Consider the following 17,249-nt stretch of genomic DNA (forward strand, 5'->3'; position numbering starts at 1 on the left):
CATAAAAGTTTGCAGTTTTGTCTGAAGGCACAATCAAATTTTTACACTTACCTATATCCCGCACGATTTTCGATAGTTCCGTCTGGAATTGGCTTCTTGTTTTTCTGAATTCCACGTTTTGCACCATTTAGATAAGATCTTCTTCAAAAGCCTGCAGATGTTCTATCGGTTTTGGTGTACGTGTGGTTTTGAAGCCGTAGTTGTCATGATCTTCTGTTGACACATCTTCTTCTTTGAAAAACTTCGCCTTCCACCTCATAAGCCTAACAAGATGTTGTGTTTTTTGTATAAGGGCTTATTTGTATTCTGATTCACTTACATTTGGGATATTTTTCGTCGAATGCTTAATTTCAAACTTCTTAAAGTTTGACATCTTTATGATCAATTTAGAATTTGTAAAAGTTTACTGTGCCAACTATAAATAGGAGCAATTAAATCATTTAACTTGATAAATTAAATCTTTCACACTGAGCCCACCTTAAGGGCTTTATCAATAAAAAAGTTTATTTCAAGATGTAAAGCTCAAAGGACTCGAGTTTCGTGCCTATGCACTCATCACCCCTAAAAATATTATAAAACGAATTGCTAACATAATAAATTAACACCTAAACAAACGATCAAGTAAAGAAGAAAATTTTCTAAAAACAAAAGACGAGTATGAAAAAATTATGAAAAAATGCGGATACGATAATAAACTTAAATTTGAAAAACCTGAGCAACAACCAAAAAATAATCAAAAACATAAAAGAAAAAGAAATGTAATCTGGTACAACTCTCCTTTTAGCAACTCAGTAAAAACTAATATTAGAAGAAAATTTATAAATCTAGTCAAAAAACACTTCAATAAACAAAATCCGCTAACAAAAATTTTCAACCAACATAATATGCGATTAAGTTATTCGTATACAGCAAATTTGGAAAATATCATTAAGGCACACAACAAAAAAACTTAAATCAAAACTCATGAATTCGAAGCCAATGTGGCTGCGCTGGTAGTTGTAAACATAATTTGAAAGGGAGCAATTACCGTTCAGAGAACATCGTTTACAAGGCCACAGTTAACTCTAATGTTGACACGAGGTTCTATGTCGGCTTGTGCTCGACTCATTTAAGATTCAAGTATGCCAGTCATAAAAAATCTTTTAAAGGCGGCATATATGAAAATGACACTTAACTTTCGAAGTATGTTTGTGGCTTAAAGCGCAGCGACATTGACCTGAAATATCCTGGGAAGTTATAAAAAGAGCACAGCCTATAGCCGACGGCAATAGCCCGATATATAGGCTGTGTCTCAAAGAAACAACAGCCGTTGTATATGCACTGAAAGACAAGAAATGCCTAAATAAAAAAAGCGAGCTTGTATCGCCTTGTAGACATAAAAAAAAAAACGCTTTAAAAGTTTAACAAGTTTTAATTTTATCTTAAAATAATCTAAATTTCAATTTGTACCTTAATTTTATCTTTATCTCATTCAATTATCTGTTTTAATATATATTTACTCACTGAGGTTTTGTGAATTTTTGCCAGTTTTTTGTCGATTGGTAAGTTGATTTTTGCACAAGCCGTTGTGCATGATTTTTGATAGTTTCAAAATTACGTCATAATCTAATTACGCTAAATTTTTTAACTTTCATTTGTGTATTTTGTTTTGTGATTTATTTTAAACTTGTTTTGAAGCTGATGAGTGCATAGGCACAAAACTCGAGTCCTTTGAGTTTTACATCTTGAAATAAACTTTTTTATTGTTAAAGCCCTTAAGGTGGGCTCAGTGTTAAAGATTTATTTTATCAAGTTAAATAACTTAATTCTATATATATATATATATACATCTATATTCAAAAACAAGTTGTTTATGATGACAATAAGTCTTTTGAAATTATGTTTTCAAATTTCATTAATTTTTGAGAATTATTTTCAGTGCTTTCATGAACTGATTTTATAGAAAAGAGTGATTCGAAATTGAAAATCCATTTTATGCTTAGCAGCTTTTTCTAAACTAACTAAAATATAAGTTTTTACTATTTTAAACAAAAACATTGAAGATGTAATTGTTGTAACAATTAAAACAATAGCAGTAACATTTAAATAAAACTTATAATCTGTATTACACATTTAAACACATAAACCTTTATATTTTTTATAATTATTTTAAATATAATTAGTTAAGTAAAATTTATAGATAATAAAAAAAGCATTTTTTTTATCAAATTGTAGGTTTTAAATAATCTTTTTAACAAGGTTAAAATAAAATAACCATATAAAAACTTAACTTGAGGTTAATAAACTTTATTAATATTCATTATTTGTCAAATTTGTTGTTTTGTTATACTCAGTGTTTGTAAGTAATACTATAAAAACATTAGAAACATATTATTTTATAACTTTTGTAATGGTTTACCTATAGTTTTCAAAATAAAGAAATATTTAAAGTATAGTGTTTATTCACTTACGCAGACTTCACTTTTCCGGAGGCTCAATTATCCGGACAGTTTCGGTCAGAAAAAAAATCATAAAAAATTACAATATTAAACACTATTTTATATGATACAAGTTTTTAAGCTTTCATGCAGTACAAAAATTTTAAGTGATTTTATAAATTCTTCAACTTTGTTCATTATCATGACGTAATAATACTACAAAAGATTACATTCTATTATTGTTTAAAACTAGTTTAGTAATCAAAAATCTTTGTATGTAAAGTAAGTCAGTTTAGAAGTTTTTAAAGCAATGTTATTTAAAACATAATTTTTAGGTTTTTATTTAAACTTCCAAAGTTTTTTTGTAAGTAAATAGTTTCTGATTTTCTAGAAAATAATCGATAACTGTTTTTTCATGTTTTTTTAAAATTTTAACAACATTACAAAAGTTGTTAATTCAAACACATTTTGTTTAAGATGAGATGCATGACTATATATATATAAAAAGTTATTTATAATATAAAAAAAACAACTAGTTTTCAAATCGTTTACTTAGTTTCGATGCTTTATGCATCTCCTCACAACGATAATAAAGAACAAAGTAAGAGTTTTAAAGAATAAAACAAAAAAACACATTGTGAAGTTTCAACTAAAAAATGAATAATTTTAGTTAGCCTATTTTAAAAACAACTTATTTACAAGTTAACTTATCTTTGCTTTGTTTGTTCTTGTTTTTAGATTTATTTTGTTGTTATTTTTTTGTTATTATTTAGTGGTTTTTGTTCTTTTGAAATACATATTTTGATTATGTAGGCAGGGTTGCTGCCTTTCATTTCTTTTATTTAATGATAAATCTTTTTTAATTTTTTCAATCTCGTATTTTTCCAAGCAACATAAATGGCATGTTTTATTGTTTTTTGGTTTTGTTTTGGTTCTGCAGAGTATTTCCATACGTAATAATACTACAAAAAATTACATTCTTTTATTGTATAAAAAGTTATATAAGTTTGACACACAAAACATACCAGGTTTTAGAAATGGGCAAGAATTTAAAAAACGTTAACAAGTTGCACTAACCATTAAAAACAAAACAGTAGTTTCTAAAATGGTAAAAAACAATGTGCCAAAGTCTTTTATAATTAAGCAGTTTAGTATAGGCAGAGTAACTTTGAAAAAGTTAAAAAAAAAAAAAGTTTAAAACAGAAAAAGAGGAGCTGTGATTACATAAAATCACAAAAACAAACAAAAAAGTAGAGGGAGGCTGGTTTCGCTATCTATATCTGGTTTCGTCGGGAACGTAAGAAAGGTAGTACAATAACTGGTTAACAACTCTTAGTAATTGCCTCTGAATTACACTGTTTAATTTACTGTAAACATTTCTATATCATTTTTAGCAAGCGTTGTTCAAATTCATACTATTATATAAAAAAGTTGATATTTTGTTCTTATCCGGAAATTTGGTTATCCAGACATCTTGACAAAAAAAACTGCCCATAGTGTGCGGATAAATGAATAATCATTTTTTTACCACTTGGAAATTGATAACTTTCTTGTAAATGACTACATTAAATTGCGATTTAAACTAATATCAATAATAAAAATATAGACAAAAGACTAAAAAAAGAAATAAAACTTATAACGAAGCAGACAAAGCAATGAGAAGCAAAATTGTTTAACTATTCTGTTAATTAATAGTTTTGTTTATCGCATAAGTGTTTTGTAGTTTATTTTAAGTCACTTTGAACAATACACACAGCCAATTTGTATAGATAACGAGTCTTTTGTTATATTTTATATTCATATCATGGCTATAAAATAATTTTATTTTTAATGTTTCTATTAACTATATAATTTGTGTAAAGGATATTTAAAAAAAAAGTAGTAACAAAAAATACCTTAAACTTGTATAACACTTAATCATTTTTTTAGCGAATTAATACAGTTCAAAGTAACATCAATAGTTAAAAACTAACATTTTGCAACTCTATATTTATTGATCTAAGTTTTGCTAGGAAAAGTTTGTTGGATTTTAAAGTACTTCACTACAGAATTACTACAAATTAGAACAAATTGAGGTAATAAAATTTATTAGGTCTTAAATCCTTTTTTCATTTTTATAGTTTCTATGATTTTCATATTTGATAAACTAGGTTAAATAGAAATTAAAATTATGAATTTGGTTTTAAAAACATGACACAAAAGGTGAATTTTCACTTTCAAATTTTAAACAGCACATATTGTTATTAAATCTAGTTTATTACAAAAAGAATTATGTGAAATTAAAATCTATGACTAATTAATTATTAACTTTATTTATATTTTTTAAACAATTTACCTAACATTTATGTGGTAAAATACTATAAATGGACTCCAAGTTTTAATAACTAGTTATTAAAATGTTATTAGTTGTTAAAATTAGTAAAAAAATTAGTAAAAACTTTTTTGTTGAAATTTTTATTTTATTGAAGCTGTAACTAACAAAATGAAATATTAGTTTGATCTAGGTTGTAAAAACCTTTAAAAACTAAAATAAATGAATTTTAAAAATCTAAGTTGACTTAAACTGACTGAACGTTTATAACAAATAAGCAGCTATATTTTTTTAATTGTCATGCTATACCGCAAATTACGGTTTAAAAATAAAATAATTTCTCTAATAGTTTGAACTTGTGTGGTTTAAAGGTTAGTTTATACCTATATATGAGTTTTAAGAAAACATATGAGTGATTTTTGATCAATATGAATTCATATTTTTTTTAATCGGTTTGAATTTATACGAATGTTTGCGGGATGTCAATAAACATATTTAACTTAAAATAATCTATCACAAAAAAGAAAGTAAACTTTAGTTACATAAAAGTCAATAAAAGGTAACTAAATCATTTTTTTTCTTAAATTAAATTCCTTAAACTCTTAGAACTATAGTATAAACAAACTTAGTCCTATTTTTTTTTTTTAAATGTTTAACAAAGCAATACTTTCGAAAACTAACTTATGTTTTCATGCCAGAGTATTCGGGGTATAAATACTGTCATAACACGTGGTACAGTTAAAAAAAAACATAATTAAGGACTAAATAAATGCGATAAAAATATTGTGAGTTTTTGAATGACTTCAACAAATTTTTACTTGAAATCAATTTAATATTATTCTACTTGCTATAATCAATTTAGTATCAAAATTATATTTCTTATTTAAAAATTTTATCATCGTTTTTGTTCGACTCATTTAGTTTTATTATTTGTTGTTTTAAGTTTATGTAATTCTAAGTATTATAATTAGCATCATTATATATCCGGATTACCTTACTTGATTTTGACTTTTGTCGCAAATTAATTTTTTTATTAGTGCTAAGTAACCAAGTAACTTAAATTATAATTAACTATTTCAAAAATAAACTTAAACATTGTCCACTAGGCAAGACATCTGGTACGCTCGTTTTAGTACAATTAACAAAATCGGCGAAAGTTTGCAGAACAAGTTTAATTTTTGTTAAATTTGAGCTTGTCTCACGGCAAACGAAAGTCCGGACTTGTTCTGCAGACTTTCGCCGATTTTTTTGATTGTAACATTTATCAGTATTAAAAATAAATTGCATTATTTAATAATTATAAGTAAACACTTTTTTTCTTTATGTGCACACTATCATTAACTAACCCTGTGTTAAACAATTTAATATTACACAAAAATTAAGAATTAATTATCATGTTGTTTTAGTACTTAATTTGGTTTTAGATAATTATATTCTTATTAAAAGCTAATGAATTTTTCTTAAAAGGACATTGTATGTTTGAAAACAATTTCATTTTTATGTTTAGAATTAAATATTTTTTTTCTAAATTTTAAAAATAGTAAAAAATAAATAGTGTGTCTATAATTGATTATTGTTTTCAACATAGCCAATGTATTTTCATACTTGTGAAAAGCAGTGCAATACGGATTTTTTACAAAAAGTATATGTGGTAAAATACTTTTTATCAAATAATATTTAACAAATAAACACACAGTACGAAAAAATCAAAGACGATATAGTCACGATTATAAATAGAGTTGAGTTGTTTATAAGTTATTAAAATATATTGATGACGTCATATAAATAGTCTAACTGAAGTTTATCAAGCGCTTGTTTGCTTTTATTCTCTTATTGGAACGCCAAACAATTTTAAGGCAGTACAACACTGTGTTTCACTGCAAAGTTAAATTACAAAAATATGGTTTGTACGTTATTTAAAGGTTTTATTAATATGTATATTTATTATTGGCCAGCTTAAGATTTTGTAAAAATTTCACTCTAAATTTAACAACAAAAAAATTAGCAGTTGCGCCAGTTTCAATACAAACTTAAATAATTACTATGATTTTACTTTTCAAGTTTATAAACTTATAAGAGTCATTTTTTTCTAACACAAACATCTGCTTAATTAAGTATTAGATTACATGAGTATTTCTATCATTAGGTTCTTAAAATGAAAGTTTGAAACGCATCGAGCGGAATCTTTAAAAAATAAAATTATCTTTTTCATCTTTTTTATAGCTAGCTAAGATTTTTCTTTATTCTAAAAAAACGTCTATTATCTTTAATTAAAAAGATCCATTGGATTGATGTTATTGAGTATGGCCCCTAGGAAAAAAATGCTATTTTATTGAATATTTTTACTCCATCAGATATTTAAGCCAAAATGTATAAAAATATATTTAATATTCTTACTTTGCTGTGTTTTCAAGTTCGGTGCTGTCGTTATTCAAATTCATAATATTTTTACAAATATGCCCGATTGTAAATTTCAAAGACCCTAAGTTTTCTTACCGTTAATGTAGCAAAAGAAAAAAAATATTAACAGACTTAATTATGACTATTTTAAATGTTCCAAGCTTTTTTTTATCTAAATTACTATTATGTAAGACCTAACCCGTGCAAATTTTACTAAAATAATCAAAACTTGTAGTTAATAAAATCCCTTTTAAATGTTGAATAACTTTTTTAGAAATTAAATCATAATTTATAAGGGCTTTCATGTTCAAGTTATAATAAGGCAAATTTGTTAAAACATTAAGAATTTGTAAAATAAAAAACGCCGAGCCTTTAAATCACAGCAAAGGAAGAGTACTTGAAAAAAAACAATTTATTTTGAGTTATACATTAGTTGGGTACACAATATCTAACATTTCTTTTATTAGGAGCACCACTCAAAAAGTCAAACACCAGTCCCTTAAATTAATTATGGGTTAAACAAAATAAACGCCAAAAAAGGTGCTCATTTAAACTACATGAATATAAAGGAAAAAAGTCTATGTAAGAATATTATACTAAGTTTAATTCTAAACGTAAGGCTAAGTTACACCTACTGGCAGATACTAACTCACTACAACCTAAAAATTAAAAGTTAAACTGTTGCAAGTAAAAACTTAGTGACGTCATTAGAAAAATCTCGCATACGTTCGCACTTAATTTTTATATAGCTACAAACTTAATCTACAACTTATAGTGTACATATCATCAGATTCTTGTTAAAATTCTTAAACTGGAACTCTCGGGAAAATAATCTAAAATTAAATATTAGACACAGAAGTTTATTTACGAAATAACAAAAAAATCTTAAATTTTCTTTTATATCAGATTGTATTTGCAAGTAATTAGCTTAGAAGTGGTGACAAGAACAATAATGGTTATTTGAACAAAACTTAAAGTCACTAATGTATTGTTTTATTAGCACACAAGGTAGCTAAAACTTAATTATGTGTAAATTCCTTTGTTTAATTTAAATGCGTATAAAAACCAATCCAATAAAGAAAACTAACAGACAATAAACGTATTTAGTATGTCTGTAGATTTTTGTTTAAAAATATTTTCCCTTCATTTTCCATTAAAATAAGTAAAAAAAAAAATTTAAGTTTAAATATCAAAAAGCCATTTTTATCAAATCTAATGCAAAATCAATATTATACTTGATATTTCTTAACCTACTTAAAAAAACTAATAGTATATGACAGCTTCTTTGGAAAAATAAAACTTAATTTTAAAATTGTTTCAAAAAACTAACAGTTTTAATAATCCTCTCCTGATTACAAGTAAATATATTAGGGTAATTTCTCAACTAATCAAGTTGTTTAAAATATTCAACTCTTATAAGACCGTATTAATCAATACTAAACTTTTTTATTACAATAATCAAAAATACTAGTGTAAATTTTATTAAACGATGTTTAGAAGTCATAGGTTGTGTAATTATAAAATTTTGGTTAGATAGAAATATTTAGCCGGTTTAGGCCATAGAAAAAAAACAAAAAAGAAGTAAACACAAAAAATCTAAAAATTTAGTTTTTATAAAGTTATATATTGTATACTTTTTACGAATCAGAATATATAAGCATTGAGACATGATGACTTAAAACTTCAAAACTAAGTAACTTAACAAACCAATACTTTTACAACTTAAAATTTATATAACCATACAAAATAAAACTATTTAATAAAACTAATATTTACTTCACTAATTTTAAATACAAAACAATAAAAATTAAAACTATACAATCGTAGTTATACATTCATCGTATATAAACTCTCTGTGACGTCGTATAAAAACTAAGGAAATTCTTCATCAAGTTTAGCATTAAGTTTCAACTCAATTTGTAAAGGGAATACAAAGTTGTAAGTGTATTCTCGGTACAGACACATTTTAGAGGGCAACAAACCTAAATGCATGCAGTAATGTTTGTCTTGATTATGCACTTTTATGCATAAATGCTTAAGAAAGCCATTAAAACCAAAAAAATAAGTAATAGTGTAATAGAAAGTGCCTAATATTGCGCAATCGATAAAATGATTATTGTAATTAAAATCAATGCTTTTTTACAGCTTAAAAGTAACTAAAACCAAAGTGAATAAGTAAATATTAACCATTTGAAACTGAAGCTTTATATTTTTTAATACTTTATTAAGTATTTTTTTAAATTTGATTTATAGTAATTTAGTTGTGTGAAACTTTACTACATATATTTATAATATTTTTTTTTTTATCTTTCAAACGTATCCGGATTACCTTACTTGATTTTGACTTTTGTCGCAAATTATTTTTTTTTATTAGTGCTAAGAATAAAATAACTTAAGTTTTAATTAACTGATTTTAAATTTAATAAAAAAGACATCAGCTAAAAACATGTTTGTTTAGTTTTTTAGCCCGGTATTTCAGGATTTAAAGTTTGCTCATATCATGGCTATAGCTAGAATTTTGTAATAATTGCAGTTAGTATTTGTTTACAAACTTATCTTCGATGCGAACGTTTGCTGGATTTTTGATGACGTCACTAAGTGTTTACTTGCAGATCTATTACTGCATTTCTTTTTTTAATTTTTTTTTAAGTTAAATAAAGTACTAGTTTAGTTATATTGTTTAAAACTTGGCAATATAAAAAATGCAATAGTAAACATAATTACAATGATCATATGTATTCAGTTTTTTTTTAGAAAAATTGAAATATCTTCATTTCGTTTTATTAAATGTCCTTTTTAGTTTTGTAATATTTTTTTACAACATTGTTTTAGCTATAGTTATTTTAGTTTACTAATAACATGTGGTACCAAATTAAAAAAAAACATTTTCCTTGTGTTACTTGTGTTTTTTATACATTACAAAAATAATTAACAAAAAGACAAAGTCACTTTACATAAACTAGAACTAAATATTCCTACAACTTTGATTTAAAAGTTATCAACATATCTAAAGAAAAGTTAAAAAATGCATATAAATCAAATTAAAGTATTTAAAGTTAGAAAGTAATTAAACTATTATTGGTTTATATTTTTTAATGTGGCTGTTGATTTATAACTTAATAATATCTAAGACTTGAGAGTTTTTAAAGTTTTTTAACAAGTAAAATATAAACATATTTTAAAATTTATAAGGTTTTTTTAAGTATCATAGTATAAAATTAAGTCACCAGAAACTATTTTTAAACTAAACAAACACTTAGCAATCTAAATGGTGTTAAATGTTTCTGTTTCTTACTAAAGTTTAGTTCAAGTAATCATTGGCGCACTAAGTATAAGTGTAATCGACTTAATTTTGAAGTTTTTTTTCGAGTCAGTATTTGTTGCCTTAATTTCATCAATCAATCAATATTTAAAATTTTAAGTAATTCAGCCGGCGGTTATCAAATTTTTAACAATAACTTATTAACTTATTATTAACTTGCGATATAAAAATGCTTCCTTTTTAGTTATTTGTTAAGGTGAGTTCTAAAACTAAAAACGATTAAAACTTTAGTCAAAAAAAAAAAAACTAAAGAAACAATAACTATTTTTTATATAACAATGTAATTTCTTAATTCTTACATTTACTTTAGTCTTTGTTGGATACACAACTATAACTAGAATTAAAATTAGATTTATATTCTTCAATTGAAATATATTTATGAATATAAACGTTATACTACATTTAACTATATAATATCATTTACATTGATTTGTTTTTTGAGTTTAATAAGTATACATATAAGTATATACATATTACATATACTATTTAATAAGTATATTTAATAAGTAAATATTTGATTTAGATTATAGCTTTTTTGGTATTCGCTTAAAGTAAATTTTGCATTAAAGCTAAAGTAACTTATTTAACATCAAGATTGTTTTAAAATAAATATTAGTAGTGAGTTATAAATTTCTATATTGCTAAAATATAATGTTACGTATTCTTAAGAATAACAGCTGTAAATTATTCACAATTTTTGAATATGTGGTAATAAAAACAGAGTTTAAAATAAAGTTTGTTTTTAGTTACAGAAAAACTTATATATCTATGAGAATAACATCTTATTTTAAATTTGATGTTTCGTTAAATAGTCGTAAAAAATGAATTGAAATTTTTTTTTGTAGTTGCAGAAAAATTAAACTTAAAATAATTTTTTGGAAAGCAGTATAGTAAAATTTAGTTTTTAAAATTTTAGTTAATTAGCAAACAACAACATTGTTTATTTTTCCAATTACTTAGTTTTCCATACTTTTATTATATTGAAGTAAGAACTGTTAAAAGCTTAAATTAAGAATCGTAAACAGTCTTCACCTTCAATTAATTTTCAAAAAAAATTAAGAGAAATCAACCATGTTTTGTTATAGTCTATTATAACGTTTTGTTTTGATTAAGTTAATTTACTTAATTTGCTAGCTTTGATGTTTTTTACGTCGCAAGCATTACTTGCAATAATTTTATATTTAGCATATAAATAGTTGTATACAAAACAACAAATTAATAAATTAAAGTTTTGTTCGAGTTGTTGCTGTAAATGTTAATGTCGTGATATATTGTTTACTAGTTTTAATGTAGAGGGTAAACGCTTTGTTTAAAGACTTTTCAAAATGTAATAGTTTAATTAATTTTTTGTAATACTTAACTTCAAAACTTTTTTTCATAATTTTCACCGTGTTAAGTGTTGCTCATCATGAATTTCAATTGATTTCTTTAGAGTTTTATTTTAAGCTTTACTTATGTTTGCTGCATACTCTATTTCGCAGCCTTATTTAAAATACTGCTGTTGAAATAATATAACGTCGCATAATTGACTTGAACGCTTTCTTATAAATGTAGATTGTTGCATAAGGATATGAAGTTTAAATTTTATTTCAAAGTTTAGCAACGTTTGTAAGTTAGAAAGAAAATTGTTTATGTATATGACTTTTTTTTACTAAAAGTATTTCATAAGTAATTGTTACAAAGAACTTTTTATTTACATGATTCTTTTAAAGTTTTTTATTAAAATTTCGAAAAAAGACTAAAGCATGTTCTGAATTAAAAAAAATTGAAATATTTTTTTTAAATTACTGTTTAAACATTTTGGTTTTTTAATTAATCTGAGATAATAAAAAAAAAAATTGTTATTTTTTTTAAATTTAATTTTTGTTTTTAGGTTACTTTCTTTTTATGTGGAAAACTGTCAGTAGTTCAATCTTAACATATTTTTTACAATCATCAAAAACTTATTTTGTTTATATCTAAGATTGAAATTATTTTTAGGTAAACATTAAAATAACTATTTTCTTTGTTATTTTTAAGTTTTTCAACACATTTAAAAATATTTTACCCAGTTTTGCATCAGCTATTTATAATTTACTGATTGAAATACTAGTTTCCGTTTATCTTATTTTTCATACTGAATATCAAAAAATACAAAGTTTTATAATTATCGTTTTTGAACAAATGGTAACTTTTTTCAATTATCATTATAAGATAATCCAAAACTTATTAACTTTATAATATGTTAAGCTAAAACATTTGCTTCAAAAGCAAGTAATTAGTTACCTATCTCTTTTTATTTGTGTTGAAAGTTATATTTATTGATGTTCATATGTTTAAACCTTTTTCAATGAATATTTATTTAAGTTTGCGTTTTTAAGTTTAAGCATACTATAGTTCTAAATAAATATAGCTGTATTAGAAACCTTCTAAAATATAAGAAACGTTATGTCTATAGTTTAGCTATGAAAAGTACTATTGTATTTTGATAAATCAGCAAAATGTTGTAAAACTTTATTAACTGTTTAAAAACGTTTTTTATCGGATAGTTATCTGATATAAGCATTGTTTATAACGAGCATTAACTTACTTCGAATAGCATTTTTTAGATAAAAAAAAATCCCCAACTTTAGATCAAATTGATTTTCTTATTTTTAAATTAACTAAAATCCTTTTTTTTTGAGATTGAAAATAATGTTCCTTTGTCTTTAATTTGAAAAAAAAAATCATCGGATTAGAGTTTTAATTTTTGAGTGAGCCCTTAAGAAAAATTTTTTTTTTTGGAAATTTTACTCTAACCGATTAACTGATTTATACCTTTAAACTAACCGATGTAAACTGTATTTTTTTAATTGAATTTTTTTGTTAAATAAATGATGTAAAAATAAGCATAATATTATATATTAAATTAAAAAAGTGTTATAAAATAGTTTAATCTTGTATAATATCAGTCTACTTAGTCTGTTGAACTAGTTTCTAGCAAAGTTTTCTGCTCGAAAATTTTTCAACGCAAAGAACAATTAACACAATTAAAAAAATATATATTCTAAACTAAACTAGTTTTAAAAATTTATGTTGAAATTTTAATATATTGCAAAAAACTATTTTGTGACACAGTGAACTTTTAGTCAAGTGGGAAAATTTTAGCTCTGGATTATAGTTAAACAAAGTAAATCCTAGTTTTTACTTATATCATTTAACAAACACCTAATTTATTTTTTTTTTTGTTAAGCTAAAGAAAAAGTTCTAGCAGTGAATAATGATACGTCTTTTTTTTTAAAGTTTGCTTTCGATTAGTTCTATGTGATGGTTGATGTTTAAATACTTATCTGTTGCTGAAGGTTAATTTTAATATAATTAAGTTTTTTAAAAGTTTCTTAGTTATGTAAATTTTAGTGTATAAAACACATATTTAATATCTACTATTTGTGGCGAATAAAATGGATAACTGCATTAATATATTAATTTTTGTATAACTATTACAACTATTGTTATTTCTTATGTTTAAATTGTTTACTTATTAAAAATTTATCCCGTTTTGATAATTTGTTGTAGCATGATAACGCAATATTGTTTCTACACACATTTTTTGTGTAACCGTTAATGAATTGAATGTAAAAAGAAACAACATATTGTAATTTAAGTCAATTCCTGTTGATATATAAAAATTCTTTTTGTTATATGCATTATAAATCAAATATATCGTATAAGTAAACGTATATAAGTTTATAATTTTTTAAATTAACTCAATATATTCTTTTAATATAAGCTTTTGTTTAATTAGTAAATGATAAAGACAAAACAAATCACAAAATATCTTTGACATGCCAATAAGGATTAAAAACTTCAAATTTTGAATACAGTTATTAATTTGAAAAAATTTTTTAGCCGAAACTTTTAATTGTTTCACTAAAAAAAATATTTGTTTATTGCTATAAATATTTTTTTTAAATTAAGCATTTTTATACAGTTAAGGAAAGTAAGCTAAAAATATTATTTGCAGTTATGTTACCCGAATTTACACGGGTTTTAAAATATTACGTTTCAATTTAAGTTCAACTATAATTTTAGTAAATTGCATTTGTTTATAGAGAAAAAGTCAATGCGATCGTTTGTTCTTAAGTGAAATACGTCACTAAGAAACATGTCGCAAAATTATTATATTCGAAAAAACTTTGCACCAACTATTCTGCTCGCAAAATTTCTTTTTGAAATTTACGTTCAGTTTTTTCTTAATTTTTTATTTTTTTAATTAAAAACATTTTTATTAGTAGTTTTTGGTATTCATTTTCTTTAGCATTTTTTATTACTATTGTCTTATTAGTTATACTTGGGATTACGGTTTAGTTTTTTTTTTTTTTTTAAATCCTCTAAGCTTGTTAACAATTGGTAGTTTTGATGTTTTTAATCACTATCTTATAACATTTTTTTTAAGAATTTTTTTATTTAAAATCTTAGCAAATACTTTGACAGTGTTAACTAGAATCTACATTATAAATATTCTATTAAAAATATAATCATTTTAGTTTTATTGTAACTATAGCTTTGCTGCAATTACTAAATAATGATTTTTTTTCTGACGATTTAATAAAATAAGAGAATGTATTAAAAAAATGTTAAGAAGTTGTATTAGGCTTTAAAATAAAATTTTTCTTACTATCGTTAAAATTTTTACTAGAATAGAAATAACCTAGTAGTAAGTTGTCAAACTTAAATATAAGTTAAAACATCTATTTATTACAAAATCTAAATTATAAAAAAAAAAGTAGACTTTCAGATGTATATTTAATTGGTTACAGTACTTTGTATTTATCGACTTGTTTTTGTTTTTATCTTAAAATATAACAAATTCTAATAACTGATTTATATATGTTACAAGAAAAGTTGTTTTAGTTTTATAAACATGAGTGATGCAGATATTTTAGAAAAAATCAACGCAATTTGTTAAATAATTGAAATTAGTCTGTTGCCTTGTTAATAAGACTTTCAAAATAATAAGAATGGACGTAAGAAGAAAGACTGTTGCATTTATGAAGTCTTTATTTGTGTTTTTATTTAATTGCGATGCGATAACTTGTAGTTAATTTTTGTTTTTCCAAGAAAGATTTAAATGTAGCACTTTATTAAAAAAATAATGCAGAATTATCAGCAAATTTACGGTAGTTAGAATAAATAAAAAAATGTTTGTAGTAACAAAAACTATATTTTGAAACAAACTAAACTTTAAAATTTAACAGTTTTCATAATAAAAAAGTTTGAAATAAAAACTAACACCAACTGTTTTTCAATGTATAGAGAAATTAAATATTTATTTTGACGTTTTAAACTAATTCTACTAATGAATATAATGTTATTTAAAGAAAACAACATACTTAATTAAGGTAGATATCTAAAAATTATTTTTTATAAAACTAGTATTTTATCTTTGTTCTTAATATAAAACTAAAAATTCAAAATTAATAATATAAAAAGTATAACCAAAAACAACTGAGAATATATTATTTATAAAAGTTTTATAGTTTATTACATAAAAATAAGTACTATAAAAGTCTAGCTTTTATAATGTTTCTAACTTGTTTATAACCGTTTAAAATTTAAATATATTTACAAACTCTAAGAAAACAATTGTCTAAACATCTCTATAGTGTGTAAGTGCAGTTTTTAAAGTTTGAACTAAGTTTGTGTAGCAAACTTGTTGTAATTAATTCATTGTAAAGTTTATGTTCTACAAAATAGCTCTAAAGTAAGTGTAAAAAATATAACAATAAATGTTTTCAAATGTGTAATTGTTCACCAATTCTTGGTAATATATTTATAAACAATAGATGAAAAAAGTTATTGTCTGGTATAGACTTGACTTTTAGAACCGTTTGATAATTTTCAAAACACAAAGTCAATATATATAGTACTTAGTTGAAATGCTTTATTTGTGTGAGGCTAAGTGTCTTTTATTCTTTTTTGATAAATATAATGTTATTAAAAATAACACTTTACAAAATTAAAAATATGTCTCTTCTTACTTTTCTGACATCAGACTAATTATACTAAAAAAACACATTATTTGAGATGTACAATTTACTAACAGACTTTTAAAATTCTTCAAAGAACCAAACTAAATTGGTGGCAACTATTAAAATAATAAATTATAAGAGTAAAATTCTAATCTTACATTAACGTTCTCACGAACACTCATTAGAGTTTTTTTATATGATTGTTTCAGTAAATTCGCCTTTTTGAAAGTAATATAAGTTTAAGAACGTGAAATGCGGTGTTTTATTACAAAACATGGATTTATATGGTCGAAAAATTGTAAGCTGTTAAATATCTATTGAAGTTTTAACTTGTTTGTATATTTGGTTTGTTTTATTTTTAACTTTATTGAAGTATTTAGGTACTTGTTTTTTAACTTAAGTTTAATTTAAAATTATTTTAAAATTACTTTAACCTTTTGAAACATTTATACGCTTCTTTAAATTTTAGTAAGTATATTTAAATCTTTATATTTGAATAATTTTTATTTAAATTAATTTAGTTTTTAAGAGTACTTAGTACCGACAAAAAATTTTTAAGATTATCAAAATTATGTTATTGAACAAAGTAAGAACATTTTTAACTTTACTTTCAGATAAATTTAACTAAATATCAAAAAGTACTACTATCTAGATAGTTTTCAATACATATTTTTAGAGAACAAAATATATGACAATAATAAGATAAAAACCACAGTGGTGCAATATATATAACAAGTACAAAATAAATATACAAATGAATAAAAATAGAAATATATAAAATTCAAAACTTTTTGTTTTTTATCGTTTAT

The sequence above is a fragment of the Thalia democratica genome, chromosome 2 (genome assembly GCF_965202585.1).
Source record: "Thalia democratica chromosome 2, ktThaDemo2.hap1.1, whole genome shotgun sequence".
Classification (NCBI taxonomy): Eukaryota; Metazoa; Chordata; class Thaliacea; order Salpida; family Salpidae; genus Thalia; species Thalia democratica.